This window comes from Thermobia domestica, chromosome 15, assembly GCF_964235325.1.
Source record: "Thermobia domestica chromosome 15, izTheDome1.hap1.1, whole genome shotgun sequence".
In the NCBI taxonomy this organism is placed as follows: Eukaryota; Metazoa; Arthropoda; class Insecta; order Zygentoma; family Lepismatidae; genus Thermobia; species Thermobia domestica.
Genome location: NC_137468.1, coordinates 90,973,671 through 90,988,113, shown reverse-complemented (window position 1 = coordinate 90,988,113; position 14,443 = coordinate 90,973,671). Strand labels below are relative to the sequence as shown.

Here is a 14,443-nt window from a genome sequence, read left to right as displayed (position 1 = left end):
ATGTGCACGCGTTGACACTCATTTTTGGGGAATTCCAATCACGATGTTAACGAATGGTCTACATTGGACCGAAGACTCGAGCGCAGTAGCTAGTATTAATACTTTTTGTGTGTGTGTCCTTTCAAAATCTTAAAATTCGACTGATGACAATATGCCAATCTTCGTTGAAACTGTATTTCATAAATTCTTGATTCACGAGTAGTATGTACGTCAAAGAATTTTTGTCACCGTTAGAAAAAGATGAACAACAAGCTTCATTCGACTAATTTATGTATTTATTTATTTTTTTTTTCATATAAAGTACATACATATTTTGTCCAGCAAAATAGAAAACTATCAGATATTAGTAGCAACGAATGACTTTTTATCGACACAGAAGTTCCTTTTTCTATTTTCTTAAAATCTACGCGTGAGAAATTTACCTTCAACCATGTCATTTTGTGTAGCGTGGTGTGACTCATCTACTGATCATCAAAGATATTAATTTAAATATCTTTGAATATTTAAATTAAATTGAAGTTAAAATTTAAGAATAAATTATAATTTTAGGCTAAAAATAATTAATCATAGTCTTGTTAAAGTCATAATAAAGAGTATATTTCAATAAGTGAGGAATGGTTCTTGTACAGCATCATTTTTTAAGTTTATAAGGAAACTGGTTTTTCTTCTTTCTCGAAAACAATGCCTAAGGTTTTGCAATCACACATATCATTTTGTTAAATTCAATAAGCTGTATCGATTGGTATATGTCTAGACTACATATAATTCGGCTAAAAGACCGAGACACTCTACAAAAGTTTAAAGTATATTCGTAGTTGCTCCTTGTTGAAATATTGGTATACTAGATCAACACTCACCAAACATAGGAATCATATACACATTGTAGAGACGATCAGAAGTACACTGTCGTTGGTTGGCAAAGTAGATTATTACTATCAAACGAGTGGGGCTGGAGGGTCGCGGTGGCTCAGTGGTAGAGCGTTCATCACTGATGCATGGGGTTTCAGGTTCGATCCCAGCTCGCGCCAAGTGAACTTTGTGGTGGAGAAACACCGTGTGTGGGGGTTTTCTCGAAGTTCTGCTGTTTCCTCCTACTTCATGCTACCATTTCATTCATTTCTCATCATCACCGTCTCTTTTAGCTTAGCCGGCATAACCATGGAACGTAAAACTTAATTTCATTTCCTATCAATTTATTATCAACGACTAATAAAACGTTTATTATTATTATTATTGCTCAGATTACATTAACTTACGTTTTGGAGGAAAACGGGGACATTTCGAATCCCGAACAAATCCTTTGGGACAACAGGACAGATCCGTATGTAAATTCTAGGTTGAAAAATTTATTATATCTTATTACCATCTAGAAATTAATGATTTTCTGTGCCATACCTAAAGTAAACAAAAAAAAAGTACGATTATTAGAAAGTCTTCTAAAGTATCTATCTATTAAAATGCTACAGTACCAATTAAGAGCGACCGAGCTCTAACCTATAACCTTAGCTTTCAAACCTTTGATTTACGGTTATTTGTGATTTCACGTTTATAACAAAGACAAATATTTTTAAAAGAGTGTACTTTAAATAAATTACGTAACGAAATATTTTTCACAATGTTTATCCTTTAAATTATTGTTCAAAGGCCTTTGCCTTTAATAAGCCTTCTCCGAAATAAATGCAAATGAATTGTGCTGCCATCTTTGAAGCTCTTTTAAACTACATTTTTATGTTTGTGTCCAATCCTTTCGACAATGAGATCTCGGAAACTACAGGCTCTAGAAAGATGACGTTTTCACTGATCGATTGCAAATTTCATGTAGATTGTCCAGTTCTAATTGAATATTAAAAAAAAACGTTGGCACTATTTCTTTTATTACATTTTTACGGGTACATTGGAAGTATTGAAATTAAAAAAAACTAAAGCATCAAGTAAAAACTAAGCATTATACATTGCAACACCACACTGTTGTATATGTCTCAGGCGTTTGTTTCATGGCCAAATAATAATGGAAAAGGAAGGATAACCATTTCTCCAGTCTAAGATGAACCTTTTTTGGGGAGTGTTTTGCCCAATGAACACCATATATAACTGACATTATAATTAATTGTGTATGTAATGTATTTGCTTATTACATACTGCATGCAAGAAGAAAGAAAACACTGGTCATACATGAATTAGAAACTCCAACCGGAAGCAGGCTCAAATCTTGCAAACGGTGCGAAATATTGAGAAAAATAATCGTAAAAAGTCTCCCCTTTATGATACCTCTTGGCTTTTTTTTTTTTAAATCAGTACGTCTTTCTCTTGTGTCTGTAAAGGGACATGTACAGATGTAACGAATGATAAGATTTATGCTCATATGCGAATGATGCGCTGTGTAGAGAGCGCAGGTTCAGCTAGTCTATCTATTAAAATTCTACGAAAGCTGTAAAAATCCCTGTACTCCAACCTCTAACTTTGGATTTCAAATCTTTGATTTACGGTTATTTGTGATTTCACGTTTAACAAAGACAATATTTTAAAGTATGTGTTTGAATTGTGCTGCCATCTTTGGAGTTCTTTAAAACTATACATTTCTGAACGTTTGTGTGTTTGTGGCCAACCCTTTCGACAATGAGATCTCGGAAACTACAGGCTCTAGAAAAATCACGTTTTCACTGGTCTATTCCAAATTTTGTGTAGATTGACCAGTTCTAATTGAATATTTAAAAAACATGGCCATTATTTCTTTATTACATTTTTACGGGTACACTGGAACTGTTGAAATTAAAAAAGGTAAAGCATCATATCCTACGCACTATACATTCCAACACCACATGATTGTACACAGGGGTTGCATATTCCTCAGGCGTTTGTTTCATGGCCAGATTATAATAAAAAACAAAGGATAACCATTTCCCCAGTCTAACAAGGAGAAGGCAGAGTTTGGTAAGTGAACTTCGGGGCCATTTTTTGCGAGTTGGTATTGCACATTAAAGGAGTTAATATTGCAAACTGGGAGAGCGCAATGGCCAAAAATAACAGAGAAAAACCGTCTTAAAGTTTTCTACTCGCTGCATATATTGTACGACGCACACATTCATCAAATGTCGGCGTGGCAAAGTGAGGAAAATCTTTGACTCGTGAGTAAAGGGTTTCGGGTTCAATTCCTGTTCGTCATACATTTTTTTTTTTTTTTTTTGCTTCAATCAATAAAGTACCGGTAGCCATTTGTAACTATAATTAAAATATTAATTCACTATATGTTTATAATGAATAAAACAATAGAAATATACAAATCACGTAAAATTTTTCAATGTTTCATGTTAACTACGGTAGGAACAAAATTTAATCTATTCCGTAAATTTTATTGTTACCGCAGTCGTAGTGTAAAAAATGTTCTTGACGCTTCGTGTCTACATCTGTAGACATGTGCGAATTACGAGGGGAATGAGGAGGAAATCTCCTTTGGTTATAGTAACATCCAGTATTAACAAAGGGGATTTCCCCTTCAACTCCTTTGTAATTCGCAAACTGTCAAAACATGTAGACACAAAGCGTCAAGAACGTTTATTACACAACGATTGTCGTAACCAGTGGCGTATTTAAGGGGGGCGCTTCCGGGCTTAACCCCTCCGAATTTTATTTACTAAAAAAAAAAAAAAGTAAATTAAATAGCTTGGAGAATTTTCACATTTCCAGGACTAAAGATGCCAAAGCCCTCCGAAATAAAATAGTAAATACGCCACTGGTCGTAACCATAATATAACTCGTGATATCAGTATATTTATGGAATAGATTAAATTTTGTTTGCCAGTTAACATGGAACATTGAAAGATTTTACAAGTGGTTGAAAATTTCTATTGTTCCATACATTATAAACAAATGGTGAATTAATATTTTACTTATAGTTACAAATGCCTACTTTATTGGTTGAAGCAAAAAAATATGTATGACTCGAACAGGAATCGAACCCGGGACACTTTAAACATAAGTTACAAATTTTACTCACTCTGCCACACCGTCACTTGGTAAATGTGTGCGTCGTACAATATATGCGGCGAGTAGAAAACTTTACGACGGTTTTTCTTCGTTATTTTTGGCCATTGCGCTCTCCCAGTTTGTAATATTAACTCTTTAAATGTGCACTACCACCTCGCAAAAAATGTCCCCGAAGTTCACTTACCAAACTCAGCCTTCTTCTTGTAAGTTGAATCTTTAATGTTTGGAGTGTTTTGCCCAACGAACACCATATATTAGAGACATTATAACTAATTGTGTGTGTAATGTATTTGCTTATTACTAGAGCAACCCATATTATGCTTTATTTTTTCCAAATTATGCTTTATTATGCTTTATTCTTAATTACAATCATTGTTTTACATTAATCGTGTATAATGTATAACATTTACTATACATTAAATATTCTAAATATCTTGATCTATTTATTAATATTTAATGCAACCAGTTTCTTTCATATTTAATGAACTTTCTACTTAATGCACTGTAAAGAGAGATACTTTACTCGAGTCAGTTTTTTCTATCACTTGTATGCGCCTTAGAGGTGCATATATACAGAAAGGAAAGATAAAAGATGTCACCAAAATGTACAAAAAGTGCTGAAGTTCAAGAGATACACACAACAATGCAGTGTAGAGTTTTTCTGTACTATTCATTGTTGGCGGAAAGTTTTTTCTTCTCCTTTTTTTTCTTTTCTCCCATCAAAGATTACAGTGAAAAGAAGTTTACAGAAGTAAAAACAAGCTTTGCATTGTTGAATTGTTCTTAATGATTTTGCATTATAAATATTGGTTTTAAAAATATTTGTACAGTATGTTAAACTTGCATTTAAAGAGAATTTTCCAAGAATTGTGCTATATATATTTTAAATTATGCTTTATTTTCTAAAATTATGCTTTATTATGCTTTTAAAATTAGTTTCTTCTGGACCCTTAGAAAACCACAACCATGTTCAAGATACCAATCATATGTGTAAATTGCTATTATGCTTTTTATGCTTTTGGGTTGCCCTACTTATTACATACTGCATGCAAGAAGAAAACACTGTTCATACATAAATTAAAAACTCCAACGGAAGGCTTAAATCTTGCAAACAATGCGAGATATTGAAAAAATAATCGAAAAAATCTCCCCTTTACGGTATCTCTTGCCGATTTTTCTGAAGACCTCTTTCAGTTGTGTCTGTAAAGGGATATGTACAGATGTGAGGAATAACAAGGAGATTCATGCTCATATGTGAATGATGCGCTGATAGAGAGCGCAGGTTCAGCTAGTCTATATATTAAAATGCTAGGTTTATATGTTAGGCTCCAATCCTTTCGACAATGAGATCTCGAAAATTATAAGTGGGCTAAAAACGTGCCGTTTTTACTGGTCGATTCGAAATTTTGTGTAGATTGTCCAGTTCCCATTCAAATTTTCAAAAACCGTGTCGTTATTATTCCATTTTAAGCCCATAAGATTAACATTGTTGCAGCCCGAAACTACGGTGTTAGGCAACCAGTAGAGAAGTTACGCATAGCGGGTTGACGGACATTGCAGGCGCTTTGCTTAAATCTGAATGGCAAAACCTATTGGAAGCTGACACCTTCAAAGGCCTCAAGAGACCCAATGAGATGTAGAGCTCCTCCGTGGCTAAGCGGTTAGCGTACGCGCCTTTGGCGTGGGAGGTCCGGGTTCGATTCCCGGCGAGAGCTCATGTGGTTCGGATTCCACGTTAATCAGTAGGTCCACGTCTCATACCCTCGCTGCTGAACGGGACGTTAAACTCAAAATCAACTCAACCAATGAGATGTACTCCGACGGATATGGATTTATTAGAGAAAAAAAAATTTCCACTTAATATCGTGTTACTTCTACAAATTTGCTACAAACTCACTCTATAACATCTATGCATAGCAATTCACTTCCTTTGTGTCTCTCCTATCCTTTACTTGTGTGAGTAAAGACACATGCTCAGTGGGAAGGAGATTCTTGGTCATAACAGAGCGATGCGCTGAGTAGACAGCGCAGGTTCAGCTAGTCTATATATTAAAATGCTAGGTTTATATGTTTGTGGCCAAGCCTTTCGACAGTGAGTTCTCGGGGACCATAGGCTCTAGAAAAATGCCGTTTTCACTGATCAGTTGCAAATTTTATGTACACTGCGCAGTTATAATTGATTTTTTTTTTAATTTCCGTTATTTCTTTATTAGGGGTACACTGGAATAGAATTATTTTAGACTGCTATGTTTTGTTAAGCTTATTTTACTGGAAGTGTTGAAATTTTAAAAAAGTGAAGTATCGTATCGTAAGAATTAAACATCCCAACTTCCAACACCACACATTTGTGTATGGGGTTAGTATATCTCTCCAGCGTTTGTTTTATGGCCCAATGATAACGAAAAAGTAAGGATAACCATTTCTCCAGTCTAAGATGGATCTTTATTGTTTGGAGTGTTTTACCCAATGAACACCATATATCACTGACATTATAATTAATTGTGTGTGTAATGTGTTTGCTTAGTAGATATTGCATGCACGAAGAAAGAAAACACTGATCATACTTGAATTAGAAACTCCAACTGGATGTTGGCTCAAATCTGCAAACGGTGCGAGATATTGAAAAAAAAGTCTCCCTTTTATGGTACCCTTTGCGGTTTTTTTTTTTTTTTTATTATCACGATGTATTTCAGTTGTGTCTGTAAAGGGACATGTAAGGATGATGTGAGGAATGACAAGGAGATCCATGCTCATATGTGAATGATGCGTTGTGTAGAGAGCGCAGGTTCAGGTAGTTTAATTAAATATGCTAAACTGCGAAGGTAACCTGAGCTTCTGTTGCGTGAAATAATGTCGATAATTAAAGAAAATTGTTGTAGATTAATATGTTAAATAATATGATGGTAAATATTTTTTTCATGTTACATAGTAAATATTTTATAGAGAATTTTTCTTTACACTTTCTCTTCCGATTTTTTCTTGTTGCAGCAGAAGATGGAATCTTAGAATACAAGTATATGCAAAAGTGAAAATTCCTTTCCGAAAATGAGATGAACCTTCTTTTCGGGTCTCAGGTGGAAAGTAACCTTGTCTGTGTCATTTTGCAGTACGTAGAATCTTGCATCATAAGACTGAACCAGCAGTCTGCTGACGATAACTTGTGATATTAAGCTGCTATGGGGACATCAGAGTTCAGCGTTGGTGATAAAGCAGATCATATTGTAGTATTGTGATGAAAACTCGAAATATTTTTAATATTTTACTCAGGAATTCTAATCTTTTTTTAGAAAAATAAGGGGACTGCAATAAATGACTCGGGCCGACAAACTAAATCATGTCGTAGTTATTTCAACACGTGACAATTATGCCAAAAATATATGTAATACAGAAAGCAGTACAGTTGTATTAGGGACGTACTGTAGTTTTGCAGGATATTTCTGCGATTACGAGGGGCGAGGAGAGTTTTATTTTATTATTTAGTTAATACATAGCAGTTTAAAGAGATGAAATCGGATTATTTTAGACTGCTGTGTTTTGTTAAGCTTATTTTTATCAGGTTTAACAAATTCAGTGCTTGTTTTACCAAATACGTATTATTTTAGTTTCTCTTGTCTGTACTGTTTTATATGTTCATATATATATATGTATACATAAAAATACTATTAATTTTTGTATATACCTCTATCACAAAATAAGGTAGCTTTTCGTTCCTGCCTTGTGCTATTATTCAGTATAGACACCAATATTAAATCAAATATTTATATTTATATATAAATATATATATATACATGGTGTATGTATCCCGGTTACTTGTACATAAGTGTGTTTACTTGAGAGAATATGATGAATTGACAGTATATAAAATAATTGTTGACCGTATTTCAGTTGTGTCCATGTGTAAAAGATTTACCTAATTAACAAATATGAATGTGTACAGTGAGATGTGAAGTCTGTGTTTAAATGCTATATTACTCATTTTGAACAATACTTATTTAAGAAAAATAAACACTTTTATATATAATTGTGTAGTTGTATGTACATAAATTTTTAATCCTTTGCCTTTTACGTACGGGTATATCCACATAAATGGTAAAGCAAAGAATATCCATGACTGATAAATCCACGGATGAATGGATCATATTTTACGGTTACTGATAACTTACTACTTGTCGATGTATTATCTTGCACGCATATGTGCTTGGTTCTCGACCAAGAATTCATTGCTTCACTGATATTCGAACTGGATTGAACACTGAAACTGCAAACTCTTCTCCACATTGCCTTTTAACATTTTTTATACCGTTAAAAATATTAACTAATGGCTAAGTTCCAGTATTTTAAGTAATTTGACGCGTGTAGCGACTGTCAACTCTTGAAAGAATCTAGTTTCACTGCCTTTAGCGAGAGATTTAAATTTGGTAAGCAGGATTAAGGAACACTTTATTCTAAATTACTAGGAATCTTACCTTTATCCCTACTTCGAAGCATCCGGTGGAATGCTTTACTGCTGAAAGCATTTTGTTTCTGCAGAATAGGAAGAGGAAACACCTTGAATTTCATTTAACAACGAATCTTCGTAAGGTGCGCGGTAGTAGGATGCCGTAGGTGCTCCGAAACAGTACAAAGGAGTAAGGTGCACCGGAAGCTTGGAAGGAGAGAGGTATTTTCGTAATTAAAGTATACATTAGGTAATCATTTCTAATAACATAAGCAATCAGGACTTTAATGTAAAAACAGTCACGTTTCAGTATAAACTAAATACCATCTGTGAAGATATAAATATTAGGTCAACTATGCAAAAGTTATAAGTTCACACTAGGGACATGATCTTCGGAGAGGAACTAAAGATATTCGATCTCGCCAACTTTGGAGAGAACTAAAGACGCTCAATATCACTAATTTATTTTAAACTTCAGTATACAAAATGAAAATTAGAAGAAAAATAGAATAACATTAATAGTAGAGAACAGTAATAGTGTAATAAAATGCCAGGTTGAAGTCTCAAATTGTGTAATAAATGAAATGGAAAAATGCAAAATTAACTTCAGAATAAACTTAATTATATGAAGAGTGTATCATATGTATGTACACGAGCAAAAGTGCATTCACATCTCCAATTTTCATATCCTGCAACGTTAGACAACCAACAATACTGCTAAGGTTCGTTGGTTGAGAACTACACAAGGCGTTCTACAAGTGCTCTAGTTTGTTTGAAAAATGTCAGTGCAGCAAACAGCAAAAAATAGAAAAATACCCATGCCTCTGCAACGAATAAAAAATCACAAGACACCGTTTAGTATCTACACAGCAATTGATATCATGAGAGAGTTAGAGAAATTTTATTTAACTTTAGATATACCAAGAAAAAATCAGTGTTGGTCAAAAATTCATTTTATTTCACATGCTACATATTTCGTAAAATCTCAATGTTTTACATTTTTCGTTTCAACGTTACCTTGAGTTTTGTTAGTTACCAGTTTTAATATCTACAAGAACTTTAAGAAAAAATATTTGGTCTAGGAATTAATTCGTGCGGTTGGTACGCACACATTGAAGCTGTAGTACAAACACAAAATACATAAATACCTTAAGAAAAATATTGTCCATCGCTAGCCACCACTTTCGCCCATCTGTCAGGCAATGTACGGATTCCGTGGCGAAAGAAGCCCTCATCCTTGAAAGCGATCCAGTCAGAGACCCATGTTTCGATATCTTCTGAAGAAGTAAATCACTGTCCAATCAAATCGTTGTTCATGCAATCGAACAAGTAGTAGTCCGAAGGAGCAACGTCTGGTGAATACGGCGGGTGGGGTAAAACTTCCCATCCGACATTTTCTAAATAGGTTTTGACCGGTTTTGCGACATGTGGGCGAGCGTTATCATGTTGAACAATAAGTTTATCATGTCTGTTCTCCCATTCTGGTCGTGTTCTGGCCAGAGCTTGCTTCAAACGCATTAATTGTCGTCGATAACGTTCTCCATTCATAGTTTCACCCGGTTGCAGCAGCTCATAGTACACCACACCTTTCATATCCCACCATATGCACAGCATAACCTTTGCACAGTGAATATCTCGTTTTGGTTGTGATGGACCTGGTTCACCTGGTTTCACCCAGGCCTTTTTTCGTTTAGGGTTCTCGTAATGGATCCACTTCTCATCACCCGTAATAATTCGATGCAGAAACCCCTTTCTGCTCTGTCGTTGAAGCAGCAATTCGCAAATGGTTTTTCGTCTTTCAACGTCTCTGTCTTTCAATTCATGTGGAACCCAATGTGACATCTTTTGAATCATTCCCATGGCTTTCAAGCGTTTGGAGACTGTTGTTTGATCAACGCCTAATGCTGCTGCAAGTTGTTCCTGCGTTTGACACGAATCCTGCTCGAGCAATGCTGTCAATTCTTCGTCTTGAAATTTTTTTGGCTGTCCAGCTCGCTCTTGGTCTGCCAAGCCGAAATCACCACTTCTAAACCGTGCAAACCACTTCTGACACGTTCGCTCAGCTAGAGCATGGTCACCATACACTTCCACCAAAATACGATGACTTTCAGTCGCACTTTTCTGCATGTTAAAGTAATGCAGCAGGACACCCCGCAAAAACACTTTATCAGGCACAAATTGCGCCATGTTCACTTAACTACAAACTGGTGTTGTTGACGCTTTAATCCACTGCCCTATACTACGAACGATACGCGATGACAGGGGTTTGCAACACATGTGTGGATACACGGAACTGTGGGACGCTCCGTTCGTTGCGCCATCTCTTGTCCACCCGCACGAATTAATTCCTAGACCAAATATCAGGTCGAGATGATTTAACTCCCTTCTCTGTTTTGCGAGAATATTTTTTATCAGCAAAACCATCGTAGTTTTGATTTTTTAAATATATTATTATTATTATTATTATTCATTTATACATTAAAGATAACAGGAATATTTTCTGGCATTATATTACTGGTTTCCAGTGTGTTCGGAAAATGAAACAAAAAAGAAAAAAAGAAATACAACGGAAGAAAAGAAAAATAATCTAAGAAAGTAAAAACAAGGTGTGCAGTGTGTGTCATTTCAACTCGCGAAAACCATTGCATCAGTAGAAAACATGTCATGTTTCAAATATAACAGTCGTATTATGTGTGCACATGAGTTTGTGTAATTTAATCCTCAATTAATAATACAGGCATGCTTTTATTAGAAGCATATACGATATCAAAAGAATACAAGTTCTCTCTTGTAATACGCCGTAATATATCATTCACTATCCCTTGCTATATTGTAAGTAATCGAGAACTGTAATTTCGTGAACTAAAACAGAATCAAGTACGATATCTATGAATGTTTCGGATAATATTTCAATTGGAGATACCTCCACTCTCTCGGTTAACATTTGCATGATCCTTGCATCTCATCTCTAGATGGAGAACTTTGAGACGAAAGAAAAGTCATGATACACCCTGAAAGAATAAATTAAATTTTTAAGTATCAAGTTGACTTAGAGTGGATTAGAACCCAGGACCCCCGGATTTCCAACCTAGTGCTTATAACACCTCGACTATTCTTACACTACTGCCGAAGTCTCCTAACTTGAGAGTTATGTCATAAATGATGGTCGGAGGGAGAAAGAAATCAAAACTGAAAAAATAAAAACAATCAAATAAAAAGTTTCGTTTGCCGAATGAAGGCTTAAGTCTCGGTTAGGACAACCCTTTTGAAGAAATTTTGACTATATGACAATATTTCTTTTCTACTATAGAAACCTGTGTGTCTGTGTGTTTAATTAATTACGCTGAAATCTAAAAGTGTCTTGTGTGGTAAAATAATACATTACTATCTGTCAAAAAGATTTTTGTCGCAAGTCAACATTGTTTTACTTATCCTGGAATCTATATCATGAACAATTAGTCCATACAATACGCATCCACTTCGTAATTTAATTATGTATAAGAAAACTATTCAAGTAGCAAATTTGAATAAAATATTTATTTACATTTAGTTTACTGTTGCAGTTCAGACAAGCTGTAAAAAGATAAAAATCAGAACAAATTTTCATAGTTTAGCATTTAGTGTTAATACAACAGAAGTATAACAACTAGTCCCAGATAATACGTTTGTTACAGAAATTTCTGTTGTGCATTGTAGGGCAGCCCTCCCCGTTGGTCTAGTGGCTAGTACTTCTGCTTCTTTTTGACGGGGTCCCAACTTCAATTCCCGGTGGGAGAGCCTTTAGAATTTTAACTGTCCTAGATATGTATGTGTTCGTGCGCATGTCGCATTTAATAAAGGTTAAAGAAGCCTTGTATACGAGGAAACTGAGGTATGATTGGTTTAGCTTTTCGAACAACAAAAAAAGTTGGGTATCGTACTTGACCACCGAAATAGCCATTAGGTGTCTTACGTTGGATTTTCTGCCATCTATATGATTCTTTTTTCTAATGCTTGTTAAAAGACAACCATAAATAAAGGGACATTTTAATTATTTCCATTCGGAGCTGACCACATGGTCCTTATGCTTCAATACTACGTCGAACAAACGTTCGTTCATAATTTTGCTTTCAGCCTTCCACTATATCCCTGTATTCTGGTGTGTGGACCGCTCGCTGTGAGTGTCGTACGTTTAAATTTCCCTCTAGACATGGATGGTTCTAACTGTTTACGTCTACTTGTATTTTTGTTTGATAGTTGTTAAGACTTCGGAATACTTCGTGGAGAGCATTTAGCTGTTAAGAAAGAGAACTCTATCTTTGTTGGTAGCTATCACTTTTGTCGTTTATGAGTGCATGTTGTAGTTGCCTACTAAATAGCCATGTTGAATTGAAATCTTTGCTAAACTTGCCTTGAGGGAAGCGATAGGTATCAGAATAGTCATGGTCAACAACTTCCTGTACGTGGTATTTAATATAGTTTCTGGAGGTGAAGTGTTTTCAACGATTGCACACATACATATATATCTCAACAACTCTTCTTGAAGAGAAGCGATCGGTCTCCGAGTTAGTCACTTCTGGTAATCCATTTCGATAGACGATATTTAATACGGTTTCCACGGTAGTTTTTCCAGCAATTACACACATGCAACATATATATCAATCAATTCGTCTTGACGAAAGAAAACGATTAATGCCAAAATTACTCACTTCCGGTTACCACTTTCGGAATACGATGTTTAAAACAATTTACGGAAATGAAGTGTTTTGAGCGATTGCACACACGCAACATATATGTTAATCAACTCTTCTTGCCAAAAGAAAATGTTCGGTAACGGAATTATTCACTTTCGGTCAAACATCTCGGTTTGCACACATGCAACGTATATATCATTCAACTCGTCTTCACGAAAGAAAGTGATCGCTAACGCAATTCCGGTGAACCACTTCCATGGGGTATACATTAGTTTCCGAGGTGGGGTGTCAAGACGAGCTAATTGATATATATTTTGCATGTATGCAATCTCTGGAAACATACAACCGTCGGAAACTCTAAAACTATTAGATACCGAATAGTGGAAGCCATTAAACGGAAGTAACCGTTTCTGTACCGATCTCCGTTTTTCATCAAGAATTAAATGATACATATGCTGCATGTGTGCAATTGTTGGAAAGACCTTAGTGCCTGAAGCTGCATTGTATACCGTGTACCGGAAGTAACTCATTTTGTTACCGATCGCTTTCTTTCGCCAAGCCGAGTTGATTTATATATATGTTACATATGTTCAGTCGTAGGAAATAATAATAATAATAATAATGCTTTTTTGAAGCCAAATTGATTCAGGAAACATTAAATTTGTATGATTTTCCAAATTAATGTGTCTTATTTCGCAGTATTATAAAACAAGGAAAGTGAGGTATTTATTTTTTGTGATGAAAAGTACTTTTATGAAGTCTTCATTAATATCTATTTTCATTTATAAAATAGAAAACATTTAAGGAACAGTCTGAACCCTTTCAGGCATTCGCGTTCTTTCCTTGTCAAATAATGTTTCTCTAGTGACTTAGAGATACAATCAAAGCTTCAGAGTTATTCTAAGTATGACTAAAATAATTGAAGCGAAGCTCCTCTTTATCGTTTTCAGGCGTTCAGTTATCCGGATACTTCTCCGAGATGCCTGAACCTATCTTAAGGAAATTTGACATGGTGATCCGAACTCGCATGCTGAGTGTTGTAAGGGGTCATGTGTTCCGATCGGACATACCATTGAGGAATAATCATCAAAAAACTTGATCTCTGCGATGCCTGTACTCTTCTTTATCTAATTCGACACGGTGATTCGAGATCGCTCGCGAAGTATCAAAAGGCGTCGCATGTCCAGATTTGACATACTATTGACGACTAATCATCCAAAATGTGATGCACATAGACAATATTGGAAAAGCATTTAGCGCTCGAATCCTCGTTGTAAACAATTTTGAAATAGAATTTTCAGCAATAGAAATAGGGCAAATCTCTTTCGGGTTCAAAAAAAAAAGAAAA

At 35.2% G+C, this 14,443-nt stretch overlaps 1 protein-coding gene across 4 annotated transcripts in view; it reads left to right on the top strand.

Annotated features, from left to right (window-relative positions):
• The window catches only part of dsh (Segment polarity protein dishevelled), an 88,523-nt gene extending 80,518 nt beyond the window's left edge, over positions 1-8,005 (top strand). For 3 of the 4 annotated variants that reach the window (XM_081739963.1, XM_081739961.1, XM_081739959.1), the window contains one exon: positions 6,976-8,005. The gene's annotated coding sequence lies outside the window, so the exon portion shown is untranslated. Of the gene's footprint in view, positions 1-6,972 lie in introns of all 4 variants that reach the window. The other variant, XM_081739960.1, reaches the window with a different exon arrangement.
• The last annotated feature ends 6,438 nt before the right edge of the window (positions 8,006-14,443 follow it).